Here is a 16,827-nt window from a genome sequence, read left to right as displayed (position 1 = left end):
TGGTCAAAGGAGGTGATTCTCCCCCTGTTCTCTCTGTTCTTGTGAGACTCCAGCTGGAGTACTGCAAACAGTTCTGGTGCCCCCATCATAAAAAGGACATGCAACTGTTGGAGCAAGTCCAGAGGAGGTCCACAAGGTTGATAAGAGGACTGGAGCATCTTCCTTATGAAGACGGGCTGAGAAAGTTGGGGCTGTTGAGCCTGGAGAAGAAAACGTTGTGTGGAGACCTCATAACAACCTTCAAGTACCTAAAATGGCCCTACAGGGAAGTCAAAGAGGGACTCTTCACTAGGAACTGTAGTGATAGAACAAAGTAATGGGTATAAACTGAAAGAGAGGAAATTTAGGTTAGGTATTAGGAAGAAATTCTTTACTGTAGGGATGGTGAGATACTGGAGCGGGTTGCTCAGGGAGATTGTGGATGCCCCAACCCTGGCAGTATTCAGTGACAGATTGGACAAGGCCATGAGTAACCTGGTCTAGTGAGAGGTGTCCTTGCCCATGGCAGGGCGGTTGGGAATAGATGATCTTTAAGGTCATTTTCAACCCTCAACATTCTATGATTCTATGATTCTACGTGGATTCTTTCAGTCCGGTGAATCAATAATAGCTGAATTCATTAATTCTGAGGCAGCAGTAGCAGCAACAGGGAGCTTTATCTGCCACCATCTTAGGACTGTGGTGTGGAAAAGCTGGCTAGATGCTAGTGCTGCAGGCAAAGAGTGGACGGAGGTGCCCTACATGGTAACAGCTCAAAGACTACAGGTCGTAATAAAATGATGAGGGGCTTTAGGGCCTCACTGGTGAGACCACCAAAAGAATATGCATTGGTGACATCAAAATATCTCTTTATAAAAGCCAGGCAGCATTTGTCATCTGAGCTCAAGGTGAATTAACCCAGGTGCATCCCTGTACCTTATATTATAATATCTGATATCAAGCTGCAAGTGGACACAGCAGCAGACACAGGAAAAGGGGTATAAACAGGCCTCTTAAACGTTAAGTATTTATGCTGCCAAGTTAGGAGGCAGAACGAGCAACAACTGCCAAAGAAACTGAAGAGTTTGCATTATATTTATCATTCACATGTTCTTGACTTGATTTGTTGTGTTTTGCCAAAGATTAGTTGTGTCCTTTTGTCAGTTACACTTTTACTTTATAAGCAAACTCAATGTTTTTGAGGGCAGTATTGCCTCTCAAAGCTGGTATTTAATCTTCCCAATTTTCTCTGTGTTTCAGCTATGTGTGTTACATCTGTAAGAGGCATCTGTCCCAGTTCTGGCCCCCCATCCTGAGAGAAAGGTTTCACATGTCAGAAGTATACCATCTCCCAGCCTCTTTGCTTGAAACTGTGAAAGTTACCAGCCCAAATTTCTGGTTCTGCAACAAAAACAAGGTAGATTTTTTCCTAAATTTGAAAATACAAATAACTGGCAAACTGCATTCACATCACAGACAGAAGAAGAGAAGGTAGAGGAACATTGTGTTCAAAGGCTCTTGACCTCCTTGCTGTCACCTTGCTCTGTCACTTTCCAGTGCTCGACTTTGCCAGGTAGAAAAAGGAAACCACAACATTTACATATAGATTTCCAGAGGGCAGAAGGCCAAACTGTCATTTTTCAGTTGCTTTGGAGAAAGGACTCAGAAAAGGCAAAACATGATGCTGATTCAAATGACACCATCATTTTCTCTCTAGGTCGGTCCTGGGACTTCTTCTCCACTGAAAAAATATCCTGTTTCCTATAGTGTTTGGACATAAAATGAGTATTAAGGAGGAATATTTTCAGGAAGCTACTTAATTTCTTTTTCTCCAGCTCATTCTAACTCTCACCCTCTCCTTGAGATGGCCCAAGGGATTCAATAGCTAATTCTTCCCTTTCTTTTCCAGATATTAATTAAACAGCTCAATTCTCAATGCATTTATTATAATAAAATAGCCATGCAGTGCAAAGCACTCTGATTTTCTCTACTCCACACAGGCCAACAAGATACCCACTTTGGAGACTTAATAAAATGAAAGAGCTGCAGAGTTATTTAGAGCCAAGCTGAAGATTCACATGTTTGAGCGGATCATGGGTACTTTATTATACACTCATCATTACAAAAACAATTCTTATTCTATGATGAGACAGAAAGCAGTCAGAGGCACTTGTAGGAGCAGCCAACATCTCACAGAAAGTATGTGTAGTCATGTCTCTAAATTATTAGTTGCTCACAGCTGAACAGCTGTAAAGCTGGATGTGGCCCATGATACAGATGGGCTACAGAGCAACACATTTTTTCCTAAATCTAGTGGTACTGCACTGTACTAGGCCCTATAAAGGGAAGGATGGGAGGAAAGGCTACAGCTTCTTTCTGATGGTTAGTATGCCCTAGTGGCAATGCTGGGAAGTAAATTTTGCTCTTACCTGGTGTTTTTCCTATTTGAGAAAATGAAGATTTTTGAGATATGATAATCCTTACTCAGCAGCAGAGAGTTCACATGAAGAAAGCTGTTCGAAATGCCTCACCTGTAGTGTGTACATTACCAGGTACTAGAGAATACAACCACAATATACAAAACCATAGGAAATCAGACTTCATTAGTTCTTTTGGTCTCAGAATTACATGTTTATATATGATGGTAGTTCTCTTGTAAAGAAGCTTTTTATTGCATGAAAGTTCTCCTGCATTCATAATCCTCTTCCTGGAACATCCTAATCCTCTGTTTGCACAGGTGTGTCTATATTTTGAAGTGTTAAATCATTGAAAGAGGACACTTCACAGACCAACAGTCAAAAAATGGTTTTTGATCTTTGGTATATCAAAATATACATTGGGGACTGATCTCCCCCTGCCTAGGTAATCATTTTACATCTGTGTAAAATGAACTTCAAGCTTTTCCACTCTGATTCAATTGAGTTCTGACATGCTTTATGGGTTAGTTTAAATGACAGCATAAGCAGCAAGACAACAGAAAATCAAGAGCTGTGATGTGGGAACGCCAGCTCAAAATGGATAAAGCAAAAATAAAAAAGATTAGCATTGTGGCTTTCATGCCAGCAGTCCTAATATCATTTACATATTCTACAGGAATCCCAGGAAAATAGGGATATAGGATTGGCAAGGACTGCCTGGGTCATCGAGTCTGGTTCTCTGCTACCATTGGCAACAATATCATCTAATCCCTTTCATAAATCCTGTGACTTGACAGTGAAATACAGGAAACACAGGAGAGAATACTGGAGCTGTTTAGAAAAGCCCACAGTCTGTTTACAATTAAAAATGCAATTGAAGTTATACAGGCTTTTAATAGGGATGAACTAAAAAGTTTGGGTTACTTCAGCTCTGACTCCAACATTTTCTGGCGTGCAGGCGGGAGAGGGTTACATGTGAATATCTAATGCAAGAGATTCACATACCTCTTTCACATATAAAGAGATACTTTGAGATCTGAGATTTGATTTGAGCACAAGCATGGTCAAAAAGTTCCCAGGGATCTTGAATAATCAAGACTGGTTCAAAATCCCCCTTTATAAATCACTTGAGGTATATTCAAGATTATATTTAAATAGTAGGTTGCCTGTTGGCTCTAGAAAAGGCCAAAGAGAGAGAACAGCCTAGCTTAATTCCTGTTTTGCACAGGATATCAGAGTCATTCATCTATGACATGGAGAGTTCTGACAAAACAACAGGTGTTTCCAAGATACTTTTAAGTCTCTGATCCATTTGTAATTCAGACATTTAATTTTGTCTTGCTGCTTTGCAAGTTTCACATAAATAACCCATTGCTAGTTGAGTTGGCTGCCAAAAGGGAAAAATTCAATGGCAAGAGAAAGGGATTAGCTGGAATGGCTTACTGGGACCAAGAAAACTAATGTGGAAACAATCCATATTGTAACCTTCTATAGAGCATGTGTCAAGAAGTTTAACCTTTTGCTGTTTCCTTGTCAGTGGCTGATATTTCTGTCTGTATCTTAGTAGGGGAATCATAAGTGTCTCTTTCAGAGCTCTTCATGCTCCAGACTGTATTATTAGCCAAACTATAAGCAGTAAATAATCAAGAGATTTGAATCCATGCCAGAAGCAGAAGTCCAGATTGTCTCTTAAGCTAAACAAGGCTGTTTCCTGCTTGTCCCCTATGGGAGACAGTTCTCAGTGCTGAATCAAACAAAAGAGGAAGAAATCCATAGCTGTAGAGGATCTTCTTATCAAGCTTGTTCAATTTGGACTGCAAAATGGCTGTTTTGGGCAGCAATAGGTCAAAGCTAAGGTGTTTCAGTGGTTTCTTGTCGTCAGAAACTCAGAGTGGAAAGAGGAGTGAGTTGATAAGGGAAAAAGTTTAGCCAGTACACAAACTTTGCCACAAATTCTGCTGACCCTTACATATCTTCACTAGTCACTGTTTCACACCTTTTGAAAAAATACAAACTAAGGTCAAGCTTGTGCCTCTTCCAAACTGTGGGGAGATTACATGATGTTTGTAACAATGTTCTAAAGTGATTTTTTTTTCACCTTTTCTATATATTATACTCAGCTTTCCACAGTCTGTGTAAAATTTTAGTGTAACTGCAGATTTCCATCATGAAAGGATATAATTATACTAGATAACCCTTTGCTAGGGATTCACTAAAGGATGCAGAGATGAAAGAGGCACTAAATCAAGGATCTGATGGTCATTTGGAATATATTGCAAATGAAATGTTGGGGGAAAGAGGAAAATGGCCAGTTCATAGAGCTGAGATACCATTCTGACAAGATGTTAAAGATAACAAGGCAGTGTACATAATGAGAACCTCTGGTTTCAGAGCCTTGGGAAAGAGATGACAGAAACAAAGAAGAAATGTGAGAATGCCATAGTTTAATCCTAGTGGGCAACTAGGAACACACCCACACATTCACTGCCCACTGTGGGATGGAGGAGAGAATCTGAAGGCTAAACTGAGGAAAGCCGTGGTTTGAGATAAAGACAGTTTAATAGGTAAAGCAAGAGCTGTACACTCAAGGAAAGCAAAACAAGGAATTCATTCAGTACTTCCCGTGGGCAGGCAGATGTTCAGCCATCTGCAGTAAGGTAGGGCTCCATCCCATCTAATGGTTAGTTGGGTAAAAAAATACAATCACTCTGAACATCTCTCCCCTTCATGCATCTTCTTCCCCCAGTTTTATGTGTTAAGTGTATTGTCATATGGTTTGGAATCTCCCTTTGGTTGGCTGGAGTCAGCTGTCCAAGCTGTGTCCCTGCCCAACTCCTTGTGCTCCCCCAGCCTCATCGCTGCTAGGGTGGCACAAGAAGTAGAAAAGCCCTTGACTCTGTGTAAGCAGTGCTCAGAAGTAACAAAAACATCCGTGTTATCAACATTCTTTCCAATACAAACCCAAAACACAGCCACATGCTACCTATTATGAAGAAAATTAACTGTGCCAGACAAAATCAACATAGAGAAGTTAATTAAGAGTTAAAACACTGGCAGAAAATTATAAGTGAACAACTTCTAGCCTAGTTCCAGCGGTCCTTACAGGGCTGATATGCCAAGGAAAATGATGGAACTGAAAATCAAAGGGAATAAAATAAAAAAGAAAAGTGAAGTTTAGTGCTAAATTTACCTGAAGTGTTCCAGTAATGGCCTAACTTACCATCAAATCCCTCTTATAATCACTTTGCTCAACACACAATGTTGATATTTCTGGGTATGTGTATGACAATAATTTCTTTATATTTATGCTCAGCACACTATCCTTTCTGCAACATTCCTATCTACTTCTGAATGTTAAATTTTATTTTCACATAGGAATGAACTAGACAGATCTGTAACAGTTCTCTTGAAGGTTTCTACAACCCACACAAAACTGACCCAAATCGTTGACCCAAAACTAAGTCATGCACAGAGAGCATATGCTTTTAAGCAAGGTCAAAAAGTATAGAGGTGAAGAGCACACAGGTAAATATTTCTAAAGCAAAATAGCCTAGTTTTTTTTCAAACTGACTGAAGAAAGAATACCTGAGTGCAAATGCACATGGAAAATTTAGGACAGGCTTTGCCAGCAGTCATGCCTATTAGATATTCACATTTCTTAAAGAAACCCTCAAAATACATCTTTATGTCCTTTTTCAAAAGTTTTATAAAGTTTTAAAAACTTAAAAGTACTTTCTTAGACACTTTTTATTGTGAGGTTCACTTTTTCCCACTTCCACTGTTAAAATTTAAGGCATCCCCTTGTCTTCACTGAAGTATATTCATCACATACCCCAAAGAAGTCCTTTCACTCCCTGATAAACATTATATGTATATTCCCTGTCACTTGCTTAGGTCCGTATTTTAATTAGTTCTTTCCCTTTGAAAAAGCAAGGAAACTCAGCTATGTAGAGAGTTCATAACAGTGTAACAAAATCTTCACACTTTCACCACAGCAGGTGCAACTAGTAGAGTGTCCTAGAACTCGTGCCCTGACAGAAAACCCTACAAATACCAGATGCTACTGGCCTTTGCTTTGATAAAGGAATTTTTAGATTCATTATTCCAGTAGGTGCTGTTCTCATTCTCCTGATTGTTACAGATAGCATCAATATCTCAATCCCTGCTGGCAGAATGGAAAATGAAGGTGAGGCAATAAGTGCTACGGACCTGAGGCAGCACTGCTCATCCCAGGGTCAGGCTGTGGTGAGGTGAGCAGGGACTGAGCAGCTGGTCAGGTGATAATTTGAGAGACACTAGTCCGACCTGTGGTCCCAGAGATACACAGACAAATATGAAAGAGCGTGTCAAGCATAGTGCCTTGAAATGCAAGAAAGAAGGCAGAAAATCTACACAGCACGTACAAATGAACACAGGGATGGGCTGCTCCATACATGGGGCAAGATAACATGGAACAGCCATGCCAAGACGTGGCAAGGATGATATTTCCTGAGACTGAAGGTAAGAAAAGGGTAATTTCTAACAAGAGCAACAGTAAGAAACAAAAGAAGATGAGAAGGGAAAGAAAATGAGATAAGGCAAGGAGGTCTTCTACAGAAGGTTCAAGTCAAAGTAATGAAAGCAAACCAAAGCAGGAAGAAAAGGACCAGGTACATTCACCCTTATGCAAAAAAATAGGAAAATGTTCAATGCTGCCACATGTTGGAGAATAAGGAGAATAAAATTAATAAGAGGCACAAGAAAGAATAGCTAATTGTGCTGTACTTCATATGTCTCTTCTAATAGTTAGCAACTGCAGCAGCAACTCACCTGCTTCTCTTCCTCTGGAAAGAGGAATACTGGCAAAATGCACTCAGATAGTGAAGGGTCCCCAGTGCCTTTCCTTCAGACTAGCACTCTCTATCCTTTGAAAAAAACACCTCCCACATCAGTTTTACCAAAGACACATTGAGTTGAGTTGTTCTGGAGGGAATGAGATGTCACTTTGGTCTCTGGCCATTCAGTCATCCGTTTCCCTGTTCAGTGCTCTCACATATGCACTGGTGAATAGGAATGGATATGGACTGAGGAGAGAAATTACTTATTACCCAGCTTTAAGCCTGTGCAGCAAAGCTCAGCTGTGTACATGTCGCCTAAACGCAGTCTGCTGATGGTTGTCTCAAGTCTACCTCTTGCTGGGCAGAGCTCATTTCTATCTGAAGCACAAGAGCAGAGTGACTACGGAAAAGTCACAAAATTACAGCAAGGTATTTGCAAGGGAAATTAAACATACTAGCCAGCAAGTGTTTTCAAAGCATGTTAACAAATCCAGCTTATCTCACATGCCAGCTCTCCTCCACCCCGTTCTCATTCCCATTGAATGGACACTAATTGAAAATTATGTTTTCAATGTGAAGCCTTTTTCTAATTCGGTCTTGTTTAGAAGCATTTAGGAATCCTATGGTTTGTTGTATTTCAAAGCAATTTGCATGAACTCCCCTAGGAAGCCAACAAAGGGCACTACTAACATTTTGCTGGCAGACAGCAAGGGTTCCTATTCAGCACAGAATATTCATGTGCTCCAAGAAACACAGATTCTTGAGGTAAAGGAGATAGCTGAAGAGCCCCAGTGTAAAACATCTAGGAAATTGTTGTAATATCTATTCCTCTTCTGCATTTTTTGCAATCCTTTAGCAATCCTAAATTCCTTGGGGTATGCACAAAACACTATTGAATATTTAAATAATTTAAAAATATTTTTCATGCAAAAGATAGAATTGCCTATGCAGTATAGTTAGACATGCTCACAAAGATGCTTTCCAGGCTTTAAGTCTCATGTACACAACACACTGCATCTAAAATATTTTCATTTAATTCTATACACTTCCACACATTTATGACAGATGAGTATACAAAGTATAAAGCATTTTGTATTTACACAACAAAATATGTAATCATGCACTCAGGCATGCACTACACACATGCCTATATATCTGACATGTGCATGATACCAGACATTTTGTATATGCACATATGTGTCCATTATGTTATATGAGTGTCTTTGCAGATCACACAAAGCTCAGGAACAGCCTGCACCTTACACTACACAGTTGCAGGACCTGCACACAGCCAGCCATACCAATAAAGTTCAGATTACTTATATATGTGTGCACTCAAAAAACCTGTGTTTACTACATCTTCCAATTTGTATGTATGCAATACATGCCTGTACATTCATTTAATTAATACAGTATGCTATGGAAGAGAAAAAAAATACTAAGAAGTACAGTGAAGTCTTCAAAAGACAATTTATTAAACAGAAAGCCCAGTTCCTAATATTATGAGAGTTCAGATTCATGTAAGACCTCGTCTGCATGGAAAAGCTTAGTTGGCACAGCTATGTTCAGAACATAAAAAACAACCCCATTAATTGACATCCCCATGACAACAAAAGTCTTAGAACTATGCCAGAAAAAACCTCTTTGGCAGTCTAATTTCTCTAGTTCATGAGATGGGAGAAAGGAAAAGAATATTTTACTTCCTTTTTAGTGTAATCAGAGATTGAACTTGCCATCAAATTTTTTCAGTGTAACAAAGGCCTGAATCTACTTAGGATGATTTGGAATGGCTCAAAAGTTCTAGAGGAATACTATTTAATTCCAGTCTAGTCAAGGTCCAAGTCAAAAGGAATCAGCTACTCAGAGATCCTAATTCAAACTACGATTTGGAGAACAAGTGCTGCAGACTGTGGTTTCCATAGCCGTGTTTACACAACCTGCTAAAGCTCACAGTATTTCATCCAGGTGTCAGAGACCTTTCATTATTATATGCAATTTGAACACATATTCCCAGTATTCCAGGTATTTCACCCACACTGCTGGTATTCTTCTGAAGTATGTCTGGATAACATTGCCAGAACCAGCTAAAAAATTCTTCTTTTCCTTTTGTCACCGTCTAGCTCCTTCTGCATAGCCAGTGTCATTTTCACACTCTTATCATCCAGAACAGACAAAAACAGTGCTCCATGCCATTGCAAATGCCACTGCAAATACACAGAAGCTGTGGAGAAGTTTTCACAGCTTGCTGCCATGTGGCTTTAGCATTTCCAATCTGTCACTGTGCTGCAGAGCAGCTCTCACGTGTTTTCAGAAGCAGTGGCAACAGCTGTGTCACCAGCAGCAGCCTCAGGAGCAGTGGAAGGCACAGGACATCAAGCTGCTCAGTTTGGGAGCTGGGTCAGCACCCATGGCTGAAATGTTAGTTCTGAATTTATCAAGCAAGAGGCAAGTGACGGGGAAGGTCATAAAATCATAGAATCATAGAATGGGTCGGGTTTGAAGGAGAGGAAGATCATTTAGTTCTAAAGACCCATCCAAGCTGGGATCCCCTCCAGGGATGGGGCATCCACAATTTCCCTGGGCAACTTGTTCCAGTACCTCACCACCACCATAATAAAGATTTTTTTCCCAATATCTAATCTAAACCTATTGTCTTTCAATTTGAACCCATTTCCCTTTGTCCTGTCACTACATGCTCTTGTAAAGTCCTGTTTCACCTTTCCTGTAAGTTCCCTTCAGATACTGGAAGGTCACAATCAGGTCACCCTGAAGCCTTCTCTTTTCCAGGCTGAACAATGTGAATTCTGCCAGCCTTTCCTCATAGGAGAGACGCTCCATCTCTGATCAATTTGGTGACCTGTCGCTGGGTATCTGTCGAAATGGTCCCGGTCCTGTGGGGGAAGAAAGACGCGACACACACACTAGGATGAAGAGACACACTAGGATGAAGAGCCAGAGAGATGTCTGCCTGTTCAACACAGCAGGCAGCTTTTTTTTATTCAGTTCTCCCACCTCTACTTTCCCATACACAACACAAACATATTCTTACAACAACATCCAGGAATGCGGCACCTGCACTCAGCCACACAGCTCAAGGCTGTGTCCATGGGAACTATCTAATAGCTCCACTGTTCTCATGGGAAATGGCCTAACACTCTGCAACACTCCAAATCCTTCAAACTTCATTTGTGGGGCTGTGACTTCACCCCACAGTGACCCTTGTCTGGACTCATTCCAACAGGTCAATGTCCTTCCTGTGTTGAGGACCCCATGGCTGGTTGCAGTTTTCAAGGTGGGGTCTCACCAGAGAAAGAAGAGGGAAAGAATCACCTCCCTCAACCACTGACCATGCTACTTTTGGTGCAACCCAGGATATGATTGGCTTTCTGGGCTGCAAGTGCACATTGCCAGCTCACGTCCAGCCTCTCATCCACCAGCACACCCAAGTTCTTCTTGGCATGGCTGCTTTCAATCTGTTTATCTCCCAGTCTGTACTGGTACAGGTTGCCCTAAGCCAGGTGCAGCACCTTGCACTTGGTCATCTTAAACCACAAAAGATCCCCATGCACCTACTTATTGAGCCTGTCTAGGTCCCTCTGGATGGCATCCCGTCCTTCAGGTGTCTCATCACCACCACTCAGCTTAGTGTCATCTGCAAATTTGCTGAGAGTGCATTCAATCCCTCTCACTATGTCATTAATGAAGATATGAAATAATACTGGTCCCAGTACGGACCCCTGAGGGACACCACTCATCACAGATGCCCATTGGGACTCTGAGCCATTGACCACTACCCTCTGGATACGACTATCCAACCAACTCCTAATCTACTTAATAGTCCACCCGTTGAATCCATCACTCTCCAACTTGGAGAGAAGGGTGTTGTGGGGGACTATGTCAAAGGTTTTCCAAAATCCAGATATATTACATCTGTAGCTCTTCCCTTATCCACTGGTGTAGTTACCCCATCACAGAAAGCCAGTAGGTTCTTCAGACAGGATTTTTCCTAGTGAAGCCTTACTGGCTGTCTTGAATCAGCTCCGTGTGCCTTAGCAGAGCTTCTAGGAGGATCTGTTCCATGATCTTCCTAGGCACAGAGGTAAGGCTGACAGTTCGGTAGTTCCCAGGGTTTTTCTTTCTTCCCTCTTTAAAGATGAGTACTAGTCCCCTTTCTTCAGTAACTTGAATCTTCCCCTTACTGCCATGACTTTTTGAATATCATGGAGAGTGGCTTGGCAGCTATATCAGCCAATTCCTTCAGGATTCTGGGATGCATCTCACCAGGTCCCACAGACTTGTGTATATTCAAGTTCATCAGGTGGTCATGAACTTGATCTTCACTTACAGTGGGAGTGACTTTGCTCTCCCAGTTCCCATCCTGCTGTCCATCCACTCGAGAGGTGTGAGAAGAGAGGTTGCCATTGAAGACTGAAGCAAAAATATTAAATACCTCAGCCTTCTTCTCATCCATTGTTACCTGTTTGCCAGCATTGTTTATCAACAGGGTACACCTTCTTTGACCTTCTTTTTCTGATTAATGTTACCCGTAGAAGCCCTTTCTGTTATTCTTTGCGTCCCTTGCCAGGTGCAGCTCCAGTTTTGCCTCGCCTTCCTCACCCCCTCCCTATACAGTAGTACATCTACTCTATACTCTTCCCAGGTTATTTGTCCCAGTTTCCACTGCCTATGCATTTGTTTCTTGCCCTATAGTTTGACCAGCAGTTCCCTACTCAGCCATGCCAGTCTCTTGCCTTCTTGACTGATTTCTTGCTCCTGGGGATTGCTAGGTCTTGGATGCTATGGAAGACTTCTTTAAATTTCTGCCAACTTTCTTCTGCTTCCTTGTCCCCAACAGCAGTCTCCTAGGGGATCCCACTGACAATCTCCCTGAAGAGCTGGAAATCTGTCTTCTTAAAGTTCAGGAGCCTGACTTTACTCCTTAGCTGACCTATATTCCTCAAGACTGCAAACTCCACTGATTGCATGATTGCCGCAATCTAGGCTACCTCAAATCTTGACATCCCTGATTAGCTCCCTTACATTGGTGACCATCAAATCTAGTACCAGGTTCCCTCTGGTAGGCCTCTCTATCAACTGGTTTAAGTTAATCCCAATGCATTCCAGAAGTCTCCCGAATTGCCTACAGTTTGCCATGCTACGTTTCCAGCAGATGTCAGGGTGGTTGGTGCTGTGTAGGCCATACCATTGTCAAAAAAACCAAAATTATAGTGGTGACACCAGCTATGAAGCCATGTATTACTAGACTCAGCCAATCTGTTTCTTTCAAAATCACTGCTTTCAATAGGAAGTATGAAAGAGAAAATAACTTGTGCCCCCAAATCCCTTACTAAACATCCCAAAGCCCTGAAATCTTTTTAAATCACTCACAGACTACACGTTGCCATTTCCTTGCCCCCTACATGGAAGATCAGTAATGAGTAGTAGTTCATGGGCTGCACCAGGCTTGGAAGTTTCCTGGTCACATCCTTCACCCAGGCCCTAGGGAGGCAGCAGACCTGCCTATGGGTTGGGCCCGGTTTGATGAACAGGGCCTCTGTTCCCCTTAGAAGGGAATCTCCTACAACTAAAACCTGTCTTTTCTTCCTTTCGGAAGTGGTTGTAATAGAGTGGGTTGACCTTACTGATTGTGATTGTGGCAGCACCTCTGGTGTGATCAGACCTTTATCCACTTTGTCCTTAAGCTGGTCTTCCACATACAACATCTCATACCTATTGGGCAGAGGCACCTGGGGGGACTGAGTTGGGCAAAGAAACATTTCACTTGCCCCTCGGAGTATGGACTACCCTCCAACCTCTTCTTGCTTCAGAGCTGGTACCTACTCCTTGCTGGGGAATGGATAGAGTATCAGCTTGATTTTTATCATTACCGATGGCTGTTCCTATCTTACTTCAGAAGTCAGAGCATGGTCCTACCAGTCTAACTCCCTCTCTGATTCTCTGATGCTACTCAGCTTTTCTACTTCAACTCATAACTCTGGTACCAGACTGATTAGGTCATCCACCTGGTCACATATGATGCAGCTGCCATCACTACAATCCACTTAGAGATTTAGGCATTCCCTACAGCCTGAAGCCTGGATGGCAACACATTTTTTTTGCATGTTTTGCATGGGTTTTTTGTGACCACTATCAGGATCGCTGCATCTTTTTTAACGAGTTTAGAGGACTTGGCCCTGTGCTGGGTGGACACCATATCTGCACTCTCTTACCAAGTGTATGACCAGCAGCTCAGCTAACAGCCTGTCGAGCCACACCCCAGTGTCCTTCCCACTCATCTGCCTGCACAAACTGCCGCACACGTGGCTGCACCGCGTCCTTCTGACACATCACATTCTGTTTGATCACTCCGTTCAACGCACTCCTGCTCGCTTGTGCCCCCTAGAGCTGTTTAAATACCAGACTCCCTCTCGGATAGATGATAAGACTCCTTCCTTCTCCTCTATGATTCTAAATACTCTACCACTTCTATGATGCCAGACTCCTGTCTTTCTGTATGACCCCACACAATTTCCTGGCTCTGTGATGCCAGACTCCCTCTTATCTCTATGATGAGACTCCTTCCTTCCTCTTTTTCCTCTTTATTTCTCTAATTCCACTTTATTTCTCTAATCTCTTTTTTTGCCTAAATTTCTGGATATGACTTGGAACAAACGAGGCGTAAGGGTTTTTTTTCAGAGAGCCATGCGTCACGGCCCCGAATACTGCAGAGCGATCCCTTCCCAAAGGCCCGGCGCTGTCCTGTTTGCGGGAGCACGTCCCCCTGGACTCGCAGCGGCTCCTCTGCGGGCAGGGGCGCGCGGCCGCGGGGCCAGAGCGCCGCTTGCTGGCACGCTTGGGATGCGCGTCCACGGGATTGCCGTTCCCGTGGGAAAAGAAGCGCATAGCCTTGCCGGGGAGAAATTCTGCGAGAAAATCCGATTACATCAGAAGGAATCTGTAGGAAATCTCTGCTCTCTGAAGACAGCAGTCAGCATCTTGCAACCATGCAGGATGTCTTTAATGTGTGCCAATAAAAGGCTTTACAGCTGGGAACACTGTTATGCACTCACTATATTACCTTGTGATACCTGGACACCATTTTCTGAAAAATACTTAACAAATCTTGAAGATGGATGGGGGAATAATTGCTATATCCCTTCATTTGTAAAACTATGCTCTGTTTAAAACTTAAGCCCATTTCTAAAAAGTGAGATTAGAAGAATTCAGAATCAATTGCTCATTTAGGATAAACCAAAAAATGGACCTTATTTCAGCCACTTTATTATCCACTGGGTATCTGGCCCACAGAAACCTTTCAGGTTGGGTACATGGGGATTCATGTGATTAAACCATTGTTCCAGTGTGAAGTCTTCTTTAAGCATGTCTTCTCCTTCTGTCATAATAGACATTATGCTCCATCTATGGCTTTGCCCCATCTATGGCTTTGCCTGAAGTCTGTCCTCCACCAAAGACCAGGGCAATTGCGGGACAGGAATAGTAATTTTTTTTCCTTTGAGGAAAAAAGAAAATCTTATTGATTTCATAAGTAAATTATTTTTCTTCTGGAGAACCTGCAATGATTCTAGGATACTTGGTTTATGGGCAGTGCACAGGAATGGGAGTCAAATGTATGATACCACTTCATCATCAAATGAGTCTGTAACTTACTGTAGGGTTATCTACATGTGCATGGGCATGAGAAGATTGAGAATAAAGAAGAGATGAAAATCTTGAGTGATGGCCAAACTAATCATATTTTGTAAAACTAGGGGACTTGCACTGAAGAGTCTGGCTGTTGACTCAGTCATTGAGAATGACCACGTGTCATTCTCAAATGTGCATTTCAAGCTTTTGAGTTTCTAAAGATAGATTTTCAAAAATATCCCAACATTAACAAACAGAGAGATCCCTGACAAACAATATCTCCTAATATGTAACACCATCAGTTCTTCATTCATGTTCCGTCCATATAAATGCTAAAGAAAAATTGTGATTAATTTTAAACAGGTTCATTATAAAAAATATGTCATAAGCGAAAACTAGAGATGGAAAAATGGAAATTGTTGTAAGGAGAGAAAAAAATTAAAAGAATTATGTGAAGCAACAAGGAAGTAGTTGAGGGAAAAAAATACTAGCATCAAAGGGTGGAAATGGAATGAACCTCAGAGAAAACATTTTCTTAATGTGGGTCTGAATACCCCTTTTATTTTTATGTGTTCTCTGTTAGAAAGATGATGAGCACAGCTGAATGTCTCACTGCCAGAGAAGATAAAAAGTATAATTCCAAGATATATAATATATGTTATGATACAATATACAAAAATGTGATTAAAATAGTTAGATATAACAAAATATATGTTATTATTGTACATTTGAGACTGCTTACCATCCCACCCCACCTAACAATCTCTCTGTAGCGCAGCCAAAGTCCAGCATTTGAGTTCATCTTAATTTCCCATCACTCTCCGGTATCTCAAGCACCCCTTCTGCTCTGCCATGGAATACAGAGCCAGCCTTTCCAAGAAGGTACACAACTCCTCTCACACTCATCTTCATTCGTGCCTATTTTTCTTCCCACAACTGTCATGCATACAACAATGTATAAATGCTATTTATTTATCAATATTTGCTACAGAACGTAATCACAGTTCAATAACGTGTTGTTGAGGAAAAAAAAAGCAAGAAAAGGAGATAACGAGGCAGCTCAATTGTTACAACCTGCCCCAGGAAAAGGGGAGAGGAGGTAACTCAGGTTTTTATCAATAATTCCTTTGGGGTGGATTAAAGCGAAACGACACTAAATAACCGGTGTCTGAAAACATATACTGGCAAGGTTTATTTTAACAATTCTGTATCAATAGGCATGCTAGCAGTTTGGGTGCTGTCATACAACAATGTGACACAGAGATAGCCTTTGGGGGGGGAAGAAAATGCATAGGGGAGAGAAAGGCAGGATAAGAGCAAGGGAGAGTAAAGGAAAGAAAAGCTGAGAGTGGACAGATGTATATAGTCACTGCCCACGGGGTCCAGCGATGAAACTTGGTGGTTGCAGCTTCCATGTCTGTCAGTTGAACTGGTGGCCTTGATCTGCTGGGGGTGAAGGAGGGAAGCCCCCACACTCCAAGAAGTTATGAATTATCATATCCATGGTCAGTGTCACGGGCCATACCTCGAGCCTCCAACCTCTCCCTGGGCCCTGCGCAAGAGCTGCTGTGTCTGGCCTGGTTCCCACCCTTTTCCCGACAGGCAGGGGGTGGGTATGGGCTCCTATGGGCCATCAGAGGTACAGTGCAACAGTCAAAAGCCTGCAAGCTCAGCTCTTCCCGCCTTTTTGGGGCTTGACATCTTCTGCGCTGGAGGAGGGGGGATGGGCCCAGGTGCCCATCAAAAAGTCAAAAGCTTGCAAAAGTCTCCTAGAATGCATAAATCATCAAACATTTCAGTCTCTGACACTCGATCTACATAAACACTTTGGGGGAGGAGTAAAACGCAGTTAAATGAGATGTTCCTCTTTATTCCTTTCAGACCAAGTTGTAAAAGTTTGCCATGGTAGTGGCAATAAAGATGATTATAGTTTTAAAATCTGCATTCAGATGTAATACTGTCTGGAAGAT

The sequence above is a fragment of the Lepidothrix coronata genome, unplaced genomic scaffold (assembly GCF_001604755.1).
Source record: "Lepidothrix coronata isolate B3197 unplaced genomic scaffold, Lepidothrix_coronata-1.0 Scaffold1, whole genome shotgun sequence".
Lineage (NCBI taxonomy): Eukaryota > Metazoa > Chordata > Aves > Passeriformes > Pipridae > Lepidothrix > Lepidothrix coronata.
The sequence above is the reverse complement of the archived record's forward strand: the minus strand, read 5'-3'. Positions refer to the sequence as shown.